The 18145-nt window shown below is 40.2% G+C and overlaps 1 pseudogene; it reads left to right on the forward strand.

Moving 5' to 3' along the window:
- The first annotated feature begins 17800 nt into the window (after positions 1-17800).
- On the forward strand, positions 17801-18145 carry LOC103265217 (annotated as a pseudogene).

An 18145-nucleotide genomic window follows, 5' to 3' on the forward strand; every position in this document is an offset into this window, starting at 1 on the left:
TTATTTGAAATATTTCAGTGTGTATCTCTAAAAGGAAAGGACTCTATTAAGCATAAAAAACACCATCATCACACTCTGCAGAGTCAACAGAAATTTCTAGTACTGTCAAATATCCAGTCAGCCTTCACAGTTTCCCAAGGCCCTGATAGCATTTTAAAGTCCCCAGGTGGTCCTAAAGTGCAGCTTGCGTTGACATCACTGCCTTACTCACTATGTCTAACTCTTCATTTCTGAAACTGCCCAGGAGTCCTAAGGAAATGTGTTTTCATAAAAGGAAAAACCAGGCTGACTCGGGTGATCTAATCCTTCACTCCCCATTGTACTCCCCTATGTCGTACAACCTGTGTGACAAGAAGTTTGTCAATGTCACCTGTCTCCAGGGCCATATCCAGTGCAGGCATGCAGACATGGCTGAAAGTGTTAGTCCAGACAGCAGTCTGGAGCTCTCCTGGGACTGTGGAAGGTGCTGGGCTGGTCTTCAGTGGGTGGCATCACATATACCACTCAAACCTGCCCTCAGAATCTCATTGTTCAGTTCAGGATGGGGTGATCTCACCATCCACCATAGTGGGATCCCACGTAAGCTGGAAAGGTGTCCGACCATGGGTGGAAGGAAAGGCTGAGTGTCAGGTAGATTCCAGTCTTTGCTATGTCCCTATCTATGATGTAATCTTGGACAGAGCTTTTTTCTCTGTATCTCAGTGACCTTCATGGTGAATGGGGATGTTAGATGGAATGACTCTGAAGTGTTCTTACCTTCTAGTTTTCTGAGAACCTGAATTTCTCTGTTGATAGTTATGAATAAGCTTCAATGGGTGTCAAAGGGCAGTGAGGTCAGTTCTTTGACTTTTCTATGTACCTGAGATTATCCATTTAATTTAATCATCTAAAATGAATAGCAAGGCTGTATTTTTTAAAGTTTTGGTTTGTATTTCAAAATTAAAAAATAAAATGTTGAAAAAAGAAAAGAAAGCGTATTTAGAGAGCAGATCAGAGAAAAAGAGTGACTCTACCTGTCCAAGACTGGAGAGGGGGACCGGATGCTTAAGGAACATTTGGCCTGCTATATTTCTTTTTAGCTTTTAATTTTTTATTTTAAAGATGTGGGGAGCCAGGATCAGTGGCTCAGCCTGTAATCCCGCGCTTTGGGAGGCCGAAGTGAGTGGATTGCCTGAGTCCGCAGGTTTGAGACCCGCCTGGGCAACTTGGCGAGACCTCATCTCTACAATAAATCAAAAAATTAGCCAGGCATGGTAGCGCACGCCTGTAGTTCCAGCTACTTGGAAGGCTGAGCGGAAGGATCGCCAGAGCCTAGCAAGTCGAGGCTGTGGTAACCAGGAGCGGCCACTGCACTCCAGTCTGGGTGACAGAGTGAGACTCCAACTCAAAAAAAAAAAAAAAGATGTGGGATACAATTGGGGTTACGTATATAAATGTTCATTATGCAGGTACCCTTGTTGATGAGGTGTGCCCCCCCTTCCCCAGGCAGATTCTCACTACTGCCAATTCCACTTCCCCTATCCCTCCCAGCAGTTTCCCACTACTGCCAATCCATTTCTTATAGTATTGTGATGATAGTTCAAGGTTTGCTTATGAGTGAGAACATATGATACTCAGTTCTTTGTTTCTGTGAAAGATCACTCAGTATTATAGACTCTAAGTCCATCCAGGTTGCTGTGAAGTTCATGATTTTGTTCTTCTTTATGGCTGCATAATATTCCATTGTGTATATGTGCCACATTTTTTTATCCAGTCCTCTTTTGATGGGCATCACAGTTGGTTTCATGTTCTTGGTACTATGAATAATACTGCGATAAACATACATGTGCAGGTATCTTTTTTATAGAGTGATTTGAGTTCTTCTGGGTATATTCCCAGTAGGGGGATCACAGGGTCATACAGAAGGTTGATTTTTAGATCTTCTAGGAATCACCACACTGTCTTCCACAGAGGCTGTACTAGTTTACACTCCCACCAACAATGTAGACGTGTTTCCTATTTCACCATATCCTCTCCAGCATCTTTTGTTTTTTGAGTTATTGATGATAGCCATCCTGACTGAAGTTAGGTGGTATCTCAGTATAGTTTTAATTTACATTTCTTTGATGCCTAGTGAGGCTGAGCATGTTTTCATGTATCTGTTGGCTGCTCATATGTCTTCTTTTGAGAAGTGTATATTCATATCTTTTGCCCACCTTGTAATAGGGCTGTTTGTTTGTTTGTTTTCAGCACATTTGAGTTCCTTGTAAATCCTAGATGTTAGTCCTTTGTCAGATATACAGTTGACAAATATTTTTTCCCAGTCTGTGGGCTGTCTCCCCACTCTCTCAATGGTTTCTCTGACTTTGCAGAAGCTTGTCAGTTTGATGAGGTCCCACTTGTCTATCTTATTTCTTATGGCATAAGCACTTGGGGTTTTGATCAGGAATTGGTTGCCAGTTCCAATTTCCATAAGGGAAATTTTCTAAGGTTCTTACATTTTGAGGTTTTACAATTAGGTCTTTGCTCCATTTAGAGTTGATTTTTGTATATGGTGACAGGTAGGGATCTTGTTTCAATCTTCTGCATGTGATCAGCCAGTTTTCCCAGCACTATTTACCGAATAGGTTCTCCTCTCCCCAGTGGTTGGTGGTGGAGGCTTTCTTGAAGATGGATTGGTTGGGAAATTGAGATTTTGCTTCTGGAACCTCTATCCTGTTTCATTGGTCTCTATGCTTGTTCTTCTACCAATACCAGGCTGTTTTAATTATTGTAGCTTTATAATAAAGTTTAAAGTCTGGGAGTGTGATACTTCCTGCTTTTTTTTTTTCTTCTGAGAATTATTTTGACAATTCGTGGTCATTTATTTTTCCATATGAATTCCTGTATTGTCATTTCCAGGTCTGAGAAGAATGGTGCTGGTAATTTAATGGGTATTGCGTTAAATCTGTAGGTTGCCTTGGGTAGGATGGACATCTTAACAATGTTGATTCTTTCAATCCATAAGCATGGAATATTTTTCCATTTGTTTGTGTCATCTTTGATTTCTTTGAGCAGTGTTTTGTAATTTTCCTTGTAATGCTGTATTTTTTATAAAGAGATTTGCATACTTTATATACACTTTTTGAGGTTCTCAAGAAAAATATCTATTATAACATAAGAGAAATATAAAATACCATATATCAAGTTTTTTTCCTGCTTTCCATGATTTTATTTTATCTTTTATTTTTTAGCTTTTCAATTTTTTTATTTTAAAGATGAGGGGTACAATTCAGGGTTAGGTACATTAGTGGTCATTGTATAGGTGAAGGTTGTTTCTCCCAAAGGTTCTCACGTTCCCTGATTTGGGACCAGGTACCCTCATTAATGTTATGTGCTCCCTGCATCCCCTGACAGTGACCTGTTACTGCCAATCTCTTTGATGTGGTATTATGATAAATATTCAGGGTCCACTCATGAGTGAAAACGTGTGGGACTCAGTTCTTTGTTTCTGTGATAGATCGCTGAGTATGATAGACTCTAAATCCATTCAAGTTGCTGCAAAGTCCATAATTTTGTCCTTTTCATGACTGCATAATATTTCATCATGTATGTATAGCATGATTTTTTATCCAGTCCACTATCTCTGGGCAGCACAGCTGGTTCCATGTTTCTGCTATTGTGAATAGTGCTGCAATAAACATGCATGTGCAGAGTGATTTAAGTTCCTCCGGGTATATTCCCAGAAGAGGGATTGCAGGATCATAAGGAAGGTCAATTTTTAGTTCTTTTAGGAATGGCCATGCTGTTTTCCATAGAGGTTGAGTTAGTTTGCATTCTCACCAACAGTGCAGAAGTGTTTCTTTTTCTCCGAATTCTCACAGGCATCTGTTGTTTTTTTGTTTTATTAATGATAGCAATTCTTACTGGAGTTAGATGGTATCTCAGTGTGGTTTTGATTTGCATTTCTCTGATGATTAGTGAAGTTGAGCATTTTTTCATGTGTCTATTGGTTGCTTGTATGTCTTCTTATGTCGTTTGCCCACTTTTTCACAGAGCTGTTTGTTTCTTTCAGCACATTTGAGTTCCTTGTAAATCCTGAATGTTAGGCCTTTGTCAGATATGCAATTGGCAACTATTTTTTCCCATTCTGTTGGCTGTTTCCCCACTCTATTGATGATTTCTTTTGCTTTGCAGAGGGCTTTTCAGATTGATGAGGTCCCACTTGTCCTACTTATCTCTTATGGCATGGACTTTTGGAGATTTGATCACCAATTGGTTGCCTATTCCAGTTTCTGTAAGAAAATCTTCTAAGATTTTTTAAGCTTGGAGTTTCACATTTACATCTTTCACATTTATGTTTTTGTGTATTGTGATAGGTAAGGATCCTGTTTCACTCTTCTGTGCATGGTCAGCCAGTATTCCCAGCACCATTTGCTGAATAGGTTCTCCTCTACCCAGTGGTTGGTGGTGGAGGCTTTGTTGATGGTGGAGGCTTTGTTGAAGATGAGTTGGTTGAGAAATTGAGGTTTTGCTTCCAGAATCTTGATCCTGTTCCATTGGTCTATATACTTGTTCTTGTACCAATTCCAGGTTGTTTTGATTATTGTAACTTTATAATAAAGTTTAAAGTCTGGAATTTTGTTACCTCCCACTTTGTTTCTCTTGCTGAGGATTATTTTGGCTATTTGTGGTTGTTTTTGTTTTCATATGAATTTCTATATTGTTGTTTCCAGGTCTGAGAAGAATGATGTTGGTAATTTAATGGGTATTGTATCGAATCTGTAGATTGTCTTGGGTAGGATAGACATCTTAGCAACACTTATTCTTCTAATTCATGAGCATGAAATATTTTTCCATTTGTTTGTGTCTTCTTTGATTTTTTTTGAGCAGGTTTTGTAGCAAAGATCTTTCAATTATCTGGTTAGAAAAATGTCTTTTTCTTTCTTTTTTTTGGTAGCTATTGTGAATGGGATTATGCTTTTTATTTGTTTCTCTGCCTGCTTGTTGTCAGTGTATAAAATTGTGACTTCCTTTTGCATATTTATTTTGTATGCTGAGACTTTGCCAAATTTTTTTTATCAGTGCAAGGAGTTTTTTGACAGATTCTCTTGGGGTTTTGAGGCATAGGATCATATGGTCAACAAAGAAGGATAACTTGACTTCCTCTTTTCCTGTTTAGATATCCCTGATACCCTTCACTTGACTGATTGCTGTGGTAAGGACTTCCGACACTGCTGAACAGGATGGGTGACAGTGAGTAGTCTTGACTTATTCAGGTTTTCAGGGAAAACACTTCTAACTTCTGTTTAGCAGCATGCTGGCTATAGGTTTATCATAGATGGCTATTACTATTTAGAGGAATGCTCCCTCTATGCCTAGGTGTTCAAAGGTTTGGTTTTTTTTTTTTCATCTAGAAGAGTTGATGGATTTTGTTGAAAGCTTTTTCTGCATCTGAGATAACCATGTCGTTCTTGTTTTTACATTTGTTGATGTATTAAATTGCATTTATGGCCTTGCAGATGTTGAACCAGCCCTGCAACCTGGGGATGAAGCCTACTTGGTCATGGTGGATGATTTTTGAAATGTGTTGTTGAATCCAATTTGCTAGCTTCTTGTGGAGAATTTTTGCATCTATGTTCATCAGAAAATGAATCTGTAGTTATCTTCCTTTGTTGGGTTGTTACCCCGTTTGGGTATAAGTGTGATATTAGCTTCATAAAATGATTTGGGGAGAGTTCTATCTTTCTCAATTGCTTGGATTTGTTTGTTTGTTTAGAGTCGGAGTCTCACTCCATTGCCCAAGCTGGAGTACAGTGGCATGCTCATGGCCACCACAGCCTTGACCTGCTGGACTCAGGTGATCCTTCTACCTCAGCCTTCCTAGTACCTGGAACTTACAGGTACACACCACCACACCTGGCTAATATTTTATTTATTGTAGACATGAGATCTTGCTAAGTTGCCCAGGTTGGTCTTGAACTCCTGGGCTCAGACAATCCTCTCGCCTATGTCTCCCAAAGTGTGAGTCACTGTGCCCAACTGGAATACTTTCAGCTCTTCCTTGTATGGTTAGTGGAATTCTGGTGGAAAACCATCTAGTCCAGGGCTTTTTTTGTGTGTAGGTAGTTTTCTTTTGACAGTGTCAATTTACTCGGTTGCTGTTGTCCTATTTAGGGTCTCAGTTTCTTCTTGTTTCAACCTTGGGAGGTTGTGTGATGTCAGAAAGTCCTCCATTTTATTTAGGTTTTTGAGTTTGTTTCTAGACAGGTGTGCACAGGAATCTCTGATAATCATTTGTATTTCTTCAGGATTGGTCAAACTGGTTGGGAGTCTATCATTTTATTTTATTTTTTCAAAGTACAAATTGAATTTTAAAATAGTGCCATTTACCTAATGACTTTGTTTTTATTACATATTGATATATAGATTTTTGGTTCTGCTTTGGAAGTTGCTTAAGAAAATGAGATATTCCATGTTGTAAATAATTTGTATTGGTTAAAATATGTCTTTGTTAAAGATTTTTAAGACAGCTAGTAGGACAAAGAAAGTTAAAACCATTGGCAATATCACCAGCAGTTAATATTTTAGTGTATTCCCTGGCATATTTTTTTCTGTAGACATATAAAATCATATTGTATATACTTTGACTATTGCTTATTTTCATTTCAGAATATGTCACATTTTACAATGTCATTTACTTATCTTTGAAAATGTGATTTTTAAAGGCTTACTAGTATTTCATCATTTGACTATCATAATTTATTTCACAATTTCTCCTGTTGAATGTACAACTGATTCAAAATTTTTCTAATATACATCCCATGATGATTGATAGTCTTTTTCTAAGTTTTAAATGTTCATCATTTGTATTTTTAATTTTTAAATATTTTTGTAGCGACAAGGTCTTGCCCTTTTACCTAGGCTGGTCTCAAACTCCCGGTCTCAAGCAGTCCTCCCGCTTCAGCATTTCAAATTGTTGGGATTACAGGCATGAACCACTGTGCCTAGCAGATATTCTTGCATGTAAATCTTTGTGAATATTTTTTACTACTTTCTTAATGTAGAGTGCTGGCAGGAGAGAGGAAAATGTGTTCTTGAGGTTTGTTTTGCAACATTCATGTTCATGATCTTTCTATTCTGAGGAAGCTGGCTTCCCAGATGCCCAGCTCTCCTATTACACACTCACCTTAAACCAGTTAATTCCCCACATTAATTTCCTCTCAACTGAAAATTGCTTGCTTCTAAAATCTTCACACTGAGAAAAACCATACCTCTTTTCAAATAAAAGGCTCAGAGTTTTAAAAATAGAACCATCTATCTCATAATCAGTAAATAGACTTGAAACTTACAGATTTAAGTATAATTGATGTCCATTTTATTAACCTTTAACTCTTGCTGGCTGGGCTTGGTGGCTCACACATGTAAATAATCTCAGCACTTTGGAAGACTTAAGTGGGAGGATGACTTGAGAACAGGAGTTCAAGACCAGCATGGGCAACATAATGAGACCCTGTCTCTACAAAAAAAAAATTTAAATATTAGCCAAGTGTATTGGCCCATGTCCGTAATCCCAGCTACCCAGGAGGCTGAGGTGGGAGGGTCACTTGAGTCCAAGAGTTTGAGGTAACAGTGAGCTACACTCCAGTCCAGGTGACAGAAAATACCCACACCCTATTTCAAAGAAAAAGAAAAAGAAAAAAAAGAACACTTGCTTTGTCAGCATGTGGCTTAGTTAGAATGTTCTTTTATGATTCATTCTATATCATTGTTTTTAACTTAAAAACTTCAGAGTATACACATAAAGTAGCCTTGTTTAACATGTTCCTTTATAATGCATGCTGCCTTTTTCATTCAAAATTGAAAACTATACACTTAAATTATACTATTTAAATTGCTCTTTGATATCTCTCAGGATGCTTGGATGATATGTTCTTTGCATCAATAATCAGTGCTTACACATTAGTTTCTCTTTTACTTCTATTACCACAGTAATTCCCACCATGTGTCGGTACTGTCAGAATACTTATTTTAAGTAACAATACAAAAACAGCTCACATTTGTGGAAGAAAAGCTCACAGAAGAGCTTCAGGTCAAACAATGGGGGACCCAAGGGGAGCTAGAAGTCCAGTGGAGGCCAAGAAGCAGTGACAGCTCCAGGTGGGGATGAAGAAGAAACGCCAAGGAGACCCAGGTCATGGAGTACCTAGGAGACCCTCGATACGCATGACCCTACAGGGCCAACATTCCAGCTGGCTTCCCGAGCTGGGTGTTAGAGCTAGGATGGTGCCTTCCTGGACATGGCAAATGATCTTGGGTAGTCTGGAAAGGAAAACTGAATTATTTTTGCAGACCTATGTGGACAAAAGGAGTGAAGAGAGAGGTAGTTTCTTGCATTAGTGAGCATCCTCTGAGAGCATTTGAGCCTGAATTGTGACTTTTGCTACTGCACTGTTAGGTTTTGGAGGACAAAGACTAGATCTGATTCTGAAAGCTCCAGAATTCAGCCTAGGGGAAGTGCTCAGTCAATGGTTGTAGAATGAAGGGACGGAAATGTGGTCTGCTCATTCCTTCATGTATTCATTCATAACTTATCCCTCACCAGGCATTTATTGAGCACCAGCTCTGCCAGATCTTTTGAGGAATGCAGGCATAGCTTGTCTTCTTACACTTTGCCTTCTTGTGTTTATGAATGGAAGGTTTGTGGCAACCTGGCCTCAAGCGAGTTCCTCAGTGTCATTTTCTTTTTTTTTTTTTAACTTTTAAAATTTTTATTTTAAAATCATGGGGTACAATTCAGGGTTAGGTATACAAATATTCATTGTGCAGGTATCCTTATTGATGAGGTGTTCCTCCCCTCCCCCAGGCGGATTACAACTACTGTCAATCCCACCTCCTCACCACCACCCATCCCCGCCGCAGTTTCCCACTACTGTCAATACTTTTCTTATAGTATTACGGTAATTGTTCAAGGTTCACTTATGAGTGAGAACACGTGATACTTAGTACTTTGTTTTTGTGAAAGATCACTCAGTATTATAGACTCTAATTCCATCCAGGTTGCTGCGAAGCTCATGATTTTGTTTTTCTATATGACTGCGTAATATTCCATTGTGTATGTACCACATTTTTTTATCCAGTTCTCTTTTGATGGGCAGCATGGTTGGTTCCATGTTCTTATTATTTTGAACAACGCTACAATAAACATAAGTGTGCAGGTATCTTTTCATAGAGTGACCTGAGTTCTTCCAGGTATGTTCCCAGTAGGGGAATTGTGAGGTCATATGGAAGATGGATTTTTAGAACTTTTAGGAATCGCCACACTGATTTCCAAAGAGGCTGTACTAGTTTACACTCCCAACCAACAGTATAGAAGTGTTCCCTTTTTGTCACATCCTCTCCAGCATCTGTTATTTTTTGAGTTATTGATGATGGCCATTCTGACTGAAGTTAGATGGTATCTCAGTGTAGTTTTAATTTGCATCTCCTTGATGACTAGTGGGAGGCTGAACATTTTTCCATTTATCTGTTGACTGCTCGTATGTCTTCTTTTGAGAACTGTCTGTTCATATCTTATGCCCACTTTGTAATGGGGCTGTTTTTGTTGTTGTTGTTTCCAGCATGTTTCAGTTCCTTGTAGATCCTATGTTAGGCCTTTGTCAGACATGGAGTTGGCAAATATTTTTTCCCAGTCTGTGGGCTGTCTCCCTGCTCTCTTGATGATTTCTTTGACTTTGCAGAAGCTTGTCAGTTTGATGAGGTCCCGCTTGTCTATGTTATCTCTTATGGCCTGGGTACTTCAGGTTTTGATCAGGAATTGGTTGCCAGTTCCAACTTCCATAAGGGTGTCTCCTGTATTTTCTAAGTTTCTTATAGTTTGAGGTTTTACGTTTAGGTCTCTGATCCATTTAGAGTTAATTTCTGTGTATGGGGATAGGTAGGTGTCCTGTTTCAATCTTCTGCATGTGGTCAGTCAGTTTTCCCAGCACCATTTACTCAGTGCCATTTTCTAATGTCATGTGCTCACTCCATGACTCTGCATCCCATTTTGGTAATTCTCACAAACAGTTTCCTTGCCAGTATATCTGTTATGGTGATCTGTGGTGGTGATCTGTGAGGTTACTATTGTAACTGAGTTCACATAATTTTTAGATGTTCTGGAATATCAGAAAATTCATTTGGCTTGCTTTACTGCAATATATACTGTATTTCAATATTCTCTTTGTTGTTGTGTTTTGGATCCAAACTTGCAATATCTCCAAGGTATGCCTGTGTCAAAAAAAAGAAGACAAGTCCATGTACTCAGGGACTTTATAATTCAGATAACACTTGCTTGAGCATTTCTCAGTCCAAACAATGGGTACTGTGGGACAAATTGTCTCTGGGCCATAGTGACTTACATGGACAAGGATCCCTCAAAGGTTCTTAGAAATATTTGCTATAATGCGGATTTAATGTAAATATTGTTCTCGCTATTCTCTATAGGAAGAGAAATCGCTCATCAAAGGGAAATCAAGGTTAAAAAAGACATTTGATGAATGGAAAGAAAAAGAGAGAACCAAAGTTCATGAGGAGCTGACCAAGCTAAAAACATCACTGTGGAATGAATTTAAAAGTGTTGCCAACCAGAACGCTATGCTAGACCAGATGCCCAACATAAAAGGTTCTTCTAAGTTGTTTTGTTGAAAACATGCATATTTGTTCTCAAAATTTATTTCTTAGCTTATACTAGTTTTGTTCCATCTGTTGTGAGGCTCAATGTCAATATCAGAGGCCAGTGCCCAGGATTGAATCACAGCTCTATCACATCCTGTTTGTGAGACTTGGGTGAGTTAGTTAAACTCCCTGTACCTCAGTTTGTTTTCTGTAAGATAGGTTGCTGAAAGGGTTAAATTAGCCCATATACAGTCCTTAACATTATCTGGTGTCTAGTCATAACTCTAGATAGTCGTATTTTTACAAAGAGCTTTCATCATTGGATAAGAAATGAGGAGTGATATAAATGAAAGCATCTCTCTCCCAACAAACATTCTCTGAGTGCTAAGTACATGCCAAACTCTGTGTTGGGACCTGTGGAGGTTCCACATAATAGCTTACATATAGGCTTCAACTGTATTCACAATCTTTTAGCCCCTGTGCAGTGTTTACTTTGTATCTGCCCTCTAATCTTCTCAAATACATTCTCAAAGTGAATGTATCTAGTTTATTAATTTCCTTTAAAAATCTCTCTCTCTCTCTCTCTCTTTCTGTCTGTCTTTTAAAACTATTATCACTACTTCTTTACAGATGAAGAAATTGAGGCTGCATAACTTGCTAAAGGTCACTCATCTAGGAAAAATTGAAGCCAGGATTTGAACCTAGCAATTTAAATTCCAAAGGCCTGTTCTTCTACTGGATACACTATCAAATGCATGCAGAAAAATCTTATTTGCATTATTCCCAGACTCTATCTTTCTATATAAAACTGTATGATTAAAGCTGTATCAAGGAATGAGTTTGGAGAAAGAATATTTTTTAAATGTGTTCATGTATCATTGGTCCTTTTAAATCAAAGAGAATCTTGTTTTTGACACTGAACTGTCTAAGAGTTTTCTCGCCATCATTCTTTCTTTTGTCTGATGACACACCTAGACAGTTCCTTTCAAACGGGGATCTTCAAAGGACATGAGTGGGGTATTGGGTGATCCAGCATCTCAGTCTGAGATGGAAAACCAAGGATGGAAGGTGGTGGGATTGAAATGAGAATTCTGTGTATGTGTGTGGCATGGGGGAGCAGTGGAGGGGCTCTCTGCAATGACCCAAGCCCTCTCATCCTAAATGCTTCCCATTTGGGTCAGGGATGATTTTTAGAAGACAAGATGTTGTTCCACCATTTCCCTCATGCTCCTAATATCACCCATCACTTCCAATCTCTTGTCTCTAGACTCCCACACTTCCTCTCACACAGTGCTGGCTGGCAGGATTTTTTTTTTCTTTTTTCTTTTTTTTTTTATTGTAGAGATGAGGTCTCGCCAAGTTGGCCGGGTGGGTATCGAACCCTCAGGCTCAGGCAATTCACTCGCCTCGGCCACCCAAAGCGCAGGATTACAGGCTTGAGCCACCGAGCCCGGCAATATTTTATAAACAAGTATTGATTGAATTTAAAGTTCTCTTTCAGAAACCATGTCACCAAGGATCAAAGGGTCACTTTTGATTAGAAATTTAAGTTTTAGGAAATGAGGACATGGCCTATACCATTCATGATTTCGTAATTTAGCTTGGATCACATTCTCCTAAACTGAAACATCATATCCTTTTTAAAAATGTGTTCTTTCTCTTATACCATTTATGTTTTGTTGTTTGTGTCTCATTCCTGTCTCCCAACATTCTGTTATTTTTCATTTATAAATGTATAGGAACAAAACTGGATGTGCAATTGTCAGTGTAGTTGGGTAATCATTTTATTAATTTTTTTTTAATTTCAGGAGCAAAACAGATAAGATTCCATTTAGAATTATCATAAAAAGTCTCAGTAAGATAGTCCATTTTCAAAACTCAAGAAAAGACTCCATGTTAAGAGGGCTAATGAGATTTTAATTCCTTGTGAAATTAGTTCTCCTCAAAACATTTCCCCTGATACAAAAGTGTGAGAGCTTGCTTTGGCCGGGTTACATGACTGAAGAGAGAGCACTAGACAAGCTATAGGGTAAATCCAGAGTCCAAAGGAGTCTAATGGAAAGAAAAATACCATGAAGCTTTGTTTGTCCAAGAAAGCCAGCTCTATGGTATGTCATGAGCAGCAGTCTGGAAACAAGAACTGACACAACAGAAAGCCAGTGTTGGACAAACATGTGCTCCAGCATTTGATGCTAGGAAAACATTAAGGAGTTAAGACGTGGCTAACGTTTAAACCCAATATGGCTTTAGCAGTTATTGAGAAGAGTTAGCCAGTGTGAGATCATGTGAAACTCGGGGGCTTGCAGTTCCTTAAAGCTTCAATAGAACTTTTGAGTTTTACACTGAATAGACATGAAAATATGTTGCTTTGGTCACTGCAAGAGTGATAAATTTAATAAAAAACCATAGGCAGGTGGAAAGGCATCCTCTCGTGGATCCAATTTTCTGAAGGAAACTTCAGGTCGCATGCCGTTAGCTCAGGCATCACCAGATATTGCTGACACAGCTCCAGGCTGTGTAAAGTCATCTCTTTCTTGAGACAGCCAGGATGTTTTATGTGGGGGAAGGGCAGGAGTCCTCAGAAAGTAGCCTGGGGTGCCTAAGATCCTGCCATAGGTCCTGAGTCCTGTCTTCTTCAGCTGATTCCAGACTGAGGAAGGAATGGAACAGTAACTAGGGAAGATTGGGTTTTGAGTATAGTGGAATTTGAGTGAAATGAAAATGACCCTCTTTCATTCAGTTCTTCCATCTTGCTTTTTCCTATGCAAGGGCTGAGACTTAAGGAGAGCCCTAGTAAAAAGGATTGCTGATTTGTGTGAATCTTTTTAGGTAAGCAGGTATCTAGTAAAGACCAGTCGGGGGTTCATGGTGACTGACTAAGGTGTGTTCTACTGACAATGTTCAAGATGTAAAAGACATCATGATTAGATTTTTCATCTACATAAAATGATGCCCTGGCCTTCTCAGAAAATGTGGGCATTGGAGTCCCACTGTGCGATGCAGTCCAACTTTGTATTGCTGATAAAGATATGTGAAGAACGTATCTAATGTATACAGTAGGTCATGGCCTTGAGAGATACGTTAGAATTCCAAGTGAGCTGCTCTCTGCCTTTCCTCCCAAAGCAAGTCATGGGCCTTCTTTTCTTCCAAGTTTTCTATATATTTAGGAAAGCTGAAGGACAGCAAAGTTCTTTAATTTCAGGCCTTCTGTGAAAATATGAAAAGTGTACAATAGGTTTCTCAGGTGAAGTTGGAGATATGCATGCATATCAGATTGGACTAAGATCTTTTAAAAAATACATATAGTTGTATCTCTTTCCTAACATCTTTTCTTCCATTTTGATCCACTTGAAACGACTCTTAGAAAGTCTGACTCCTTCAAAGTATGAATGGATTTAGGCCAGACTCGGTGGCTCAGCCTGTAATCCCAACACTTTGGGAGGTAGAAGTGAGTGGATTGCCTGAGCCCGTGGGCTTGAGACTCGCCTGGGCAACTTGGTGAGACCTCATCTCTACAATAAATCAAAAATTAGGCGGGCGTGGTAGAACACGCCTGTAATTCCAGCTACTTGGAAGGCTGAGGCGGAAGGATGACCAGAACCCAGCAGTCAAGGCTGCAGTGGCTGGGAGCATGCCACTGCACTCCAGTCTGGGCAACAAAGTGAGACTCCAACTCAAAAACAAAAACAAAAAACAAAAAACAAAGTGTGAATGGATTTAAGGATATTTGAAACTGATTCAGTACTATGATGGTCAATGCTTAGCAACCAGTTCTCTGAAGTAAAAAAGCTTTGACTGGAAGCATTGACCAATTTCTGTGGTGTAAATACTCCCACTATGGCTAATTTCATGTGGTCAGTGTGAGGTCACTGAATGGAATTGAGAAGACTTGTGCACACTTTGCTTTCACAGGCTGATAGGTGGTGGCAGAGCCACCACTGGGTGACTTATACTCCAACGTCTTTAAGATGGTCTGTACTACTGATAATTCCATGGCAGGGAAAGGTAACTGGCACAGGCATTCAATCATGCTATGCTTCTGTTTCTTCTCCACACTATTATTGAGAAAGTGCTTGCAGTCTACCAGTAAGCAGTAGTGTTTCTACTGATTGTTGTTTCCCGTTTCCTACTATAGAAAAGTCAAAGTGAACTTTGTTCACTTTCCTGGCCTATTTTTCTGTTACTGTGTTTTCCTTACCACAGTGTGAGCTTGTATAAAGCATGGAAATCAACCCAGCCCTTGGTAGCTCTGGTTGTGGCTGTTTGCTTTGTGTTAAACCTCCAATGTGTTTATCGTGGTTTGCTATTTAGAAATGAGTCATGTTTATGGGGTCAATTTTATTAAATTATCAATCTTTTCTTTATGACCACTCCACTGTGAGAGGCAAAAGAAACAATCCAGTGTTTTGTGGTACGTTTATGGCCCAATTTTATATTTCATTTGTGACCCACCTAGAATTTTTTTGGCTTAACCTATTAAACACAGATCCTAGTCCCTATTTTCTACCAAACTGTTTATCACTTGTTCCAGCATCATTAGTCAAAAATCGACCTCCCTTTTTCTCCCTCAGCCTAGATTCCATTTTTTCCCTATCTTTGTTAGGGCTGTCTATTTTTTTTTCCATTGCTTTGCCTAATCATGTGTCAGTACATGTTAATTTCTGTAGCATTATAACATGTCTCAATACTGGGAGGGGAGCACATTCGACAGCATTTAATCACTTTGGGAACACTGAGAGAAAGGGAAAAAATACAGAACTGCACCAAGAGCATGTGGATGAGAATAAATAGGTGGCTCTTTTTGGGTGGTCTGAGGGAACTTGGTTTCCTGTGACCGCCACTTATAATTCAGCATCCTCCCCTCACTCCAACAACCTTCCTAAAACTGGTTGGCAGATATTATGTTGCCATATTGTTCCTGGCTGCAGAAGGAGTCAGCTGTCTAGCCAGGGCCTGAATTCCATTCTCACTTCTTCTCAGGCACAGCTCAAAAATGTACCCAAATTGGAACGTCATTAGTCTTGTTAAAAAGCTACCAGCTAGCCTAGCACAGGAGCTCACACCTGTAATCCCAGCACTTTGTGAGGCTGAGGCATGAGAATTGCTTGAGCCCAGTGTTTGAGACCAGCCTAGGCAACATAGCAAGACCTCATCTTTACAAAAAAAAAAATAGCCAAGCATGGTGGTATGTGCCTGTAGACCTAGCTACTTGGGAGGCTAAGACAGAAGGATCACCTGAGCCCAGGAGGGGGTCAAGGCAGTGGTGAACTGTGATCTAGCCACTGCACTCCAGCCTGCCACCTGCCCAAGTGTCAGAACCTTCCCCTGTTTCAAGTGAAACCCTTGATCATTATTTGCCTCTATGTGCTGGTCTTGCTGACACTGGGCACGTAGAGGCCCTTCTAGATATTTGACCTACCGACCATCCTCTATTCAACAGGTACAGGATGAGATTCAGAGACTTCAGCCATCCCTTTTAGATCACAGGGAATCAATTGCTCAGCTGGAACAACAGATCCCCTTCCTCCAAGTCCAGCTTCAGGAATAAGAATGGTTCATGTCCTCCCAGGGCTCCTGGGAGAAGACAGTAGCTTTGTTCCTTCTTTCAGTCAGGTATCTTCCTAGAGAGAATCTCCTTGAATTCTTCGGGGTTCATCAGTGCTAGCCTTATTTCTCAGTTTCCTTAAGGGGAGAGGAGTTCTCTGGAGTGGGGGCACAAAGTGATGAAAATGTGACTGCCTCTTTTCAGGCTGTAGAGACGCCATCTTGCTTGGGGGCTGCCACAGATGGGGTCACTCTAACAGCAAAGACCACATAAAGTGCCTAGCACCTCTTTGACCTTTGACTCATTACCTCACTTAAGCCTCCCTCCTACCTCTCAAGGTAAGCTTTCTTTTCTCCTCACTGCAGGATAGGTATGTATGAAAATTTGCATATGCTGGTTTTGTTTTATCTGAAACATTTTCCAATGGAGAATACATTTACATTTGTTCCAAAAGCAGGAGAAATGCTTTAAGGTCATCCAGTATAGTCTCACATTCCCCCATCGCCATTCCCCACCTTCCCAGATAAGACTATTATGGCTTTCTACAATGTTCTACTAGAGTTTATTTATGCCAATCTCAATAGATAGTTTAACTTCATCTCTGCTCTTATATCTGTGGGAGCATATTAACATATTTTCTTCACCTCCATTTTCACACAAAAACATTCATTGAATGATTTTTGAATGATCTCCATTTGCCTGAATGTCCTTAAACAGGTGATCACATCTAACCAAGATCCCATTCTCTCATGGTCTTAGCAACCTGCGTTTCATACTTACATTTTAGGAACAGTTCAAAAATGTTCCCAAACAGGAAGATAATTGGTTTTGTTAGAAAGCCACCTGCCCAAGTGTAGAAATCCTTTTTTCCTGCTTCCAGTGAAACCTCTGACCAGCATTTCCTTCCAGGTGCTGGCCCTGCAGACACTGAGCAGTCAGAGGTTCCTGCAGATATTTGTGCCCAACAGCTGCAGGAAGAGATCCAGAGACTCTAGACCTCCCTGCAAAAGAACCAGAGGGAGGTAATTGCCCAGCACCCTCCAAGGCAGATCAGCACCCTCCAAGGCAATCTACAGCAACAAGTCAGGCTCACTGTCTCCCAGCAAAAGACAGTAGGTCTATTCTTCCTTTCAGCCAGAACTTGGTGTCTCCAGGCCTCTTTCCTGAGAAGATCTCCTTGAATTCTTCAGGACTCATTGGTGCTAGTATTATTACTCAAGCTCCTAAAGGAGAGAGTAGTCTTCTAGCATGAGGGGCACAAAGTAATGAGGATGCAGCTGCCTCCTTCCTGGCTGAAGATGTGCCATCTTGCTTATGGGCTGTCAGCATACAGGGTCACTGTCACAGCAAGGACCACATAAAGTGTCCAGCACTTGATGCTTTACTCATCACCTCACTTAAGCCTTCCCACTGTCACCAAGATAGGCTTCCCCTTCTCCCCATCTTCATTTGACAGTTGATGAAACAGGCTGGAGAAGTTTGGTGGCTCACTCAAGGTGACCTGGGCCTTTACATATGTGATGGGTGAGAGTCAACCGTAGGCATGCAGCTGAAATATGAAGCTTGTTGTCTTTAACAAAGTATCGCTTTCTCTGGGGCTGTTGCACAGGCAGTGGATGTGGGAAGCAGGCTCCAGGCTTCATGTACTACAAGTTTACTGGCTTTATGCAGAAGTTGGCGGGAGCATGGATTTCCAAGGCCTATAGCCCACAGGGATTAAAGCCCATGGTTTCCACAGAAGCACTGCCTATCATATTCACCACACCCACTAAGCTGGCCTCTGAGTTCATTGCGTATGATTATGCCAGGAAATACAAAGCTCTGGAGCTACAGAGGTTTTTCCAGATATCTGACAGTGTGTCCATCCACCTGAAGTGAGGCCTGCCTGACCAAATTCCGTATCAGACCACCATGGCACTGATGCTGGGATGTACCCTCTACTGCCTGGTCACCCTCTACATGGCGTCGCAGTCCAGGAGCAAATGA

The sequence above is a fragment of the Carlito syrichta genome, unplaced genomic scaffold, assembly GCF_000164805.1.
Source record: "Carlito syrichta isolate Samal-C Ts95f unplaced genomic scaffold, Tarsius_syrichta-2.0.1 Scaffold305886, whole genome shotgun sequence".
Lineage (NCBI taxonomy): Eukaryota > Metazoa > Chordata > Mammalia > Primates > Tarsiidae > Carlito > Carlito syrichta.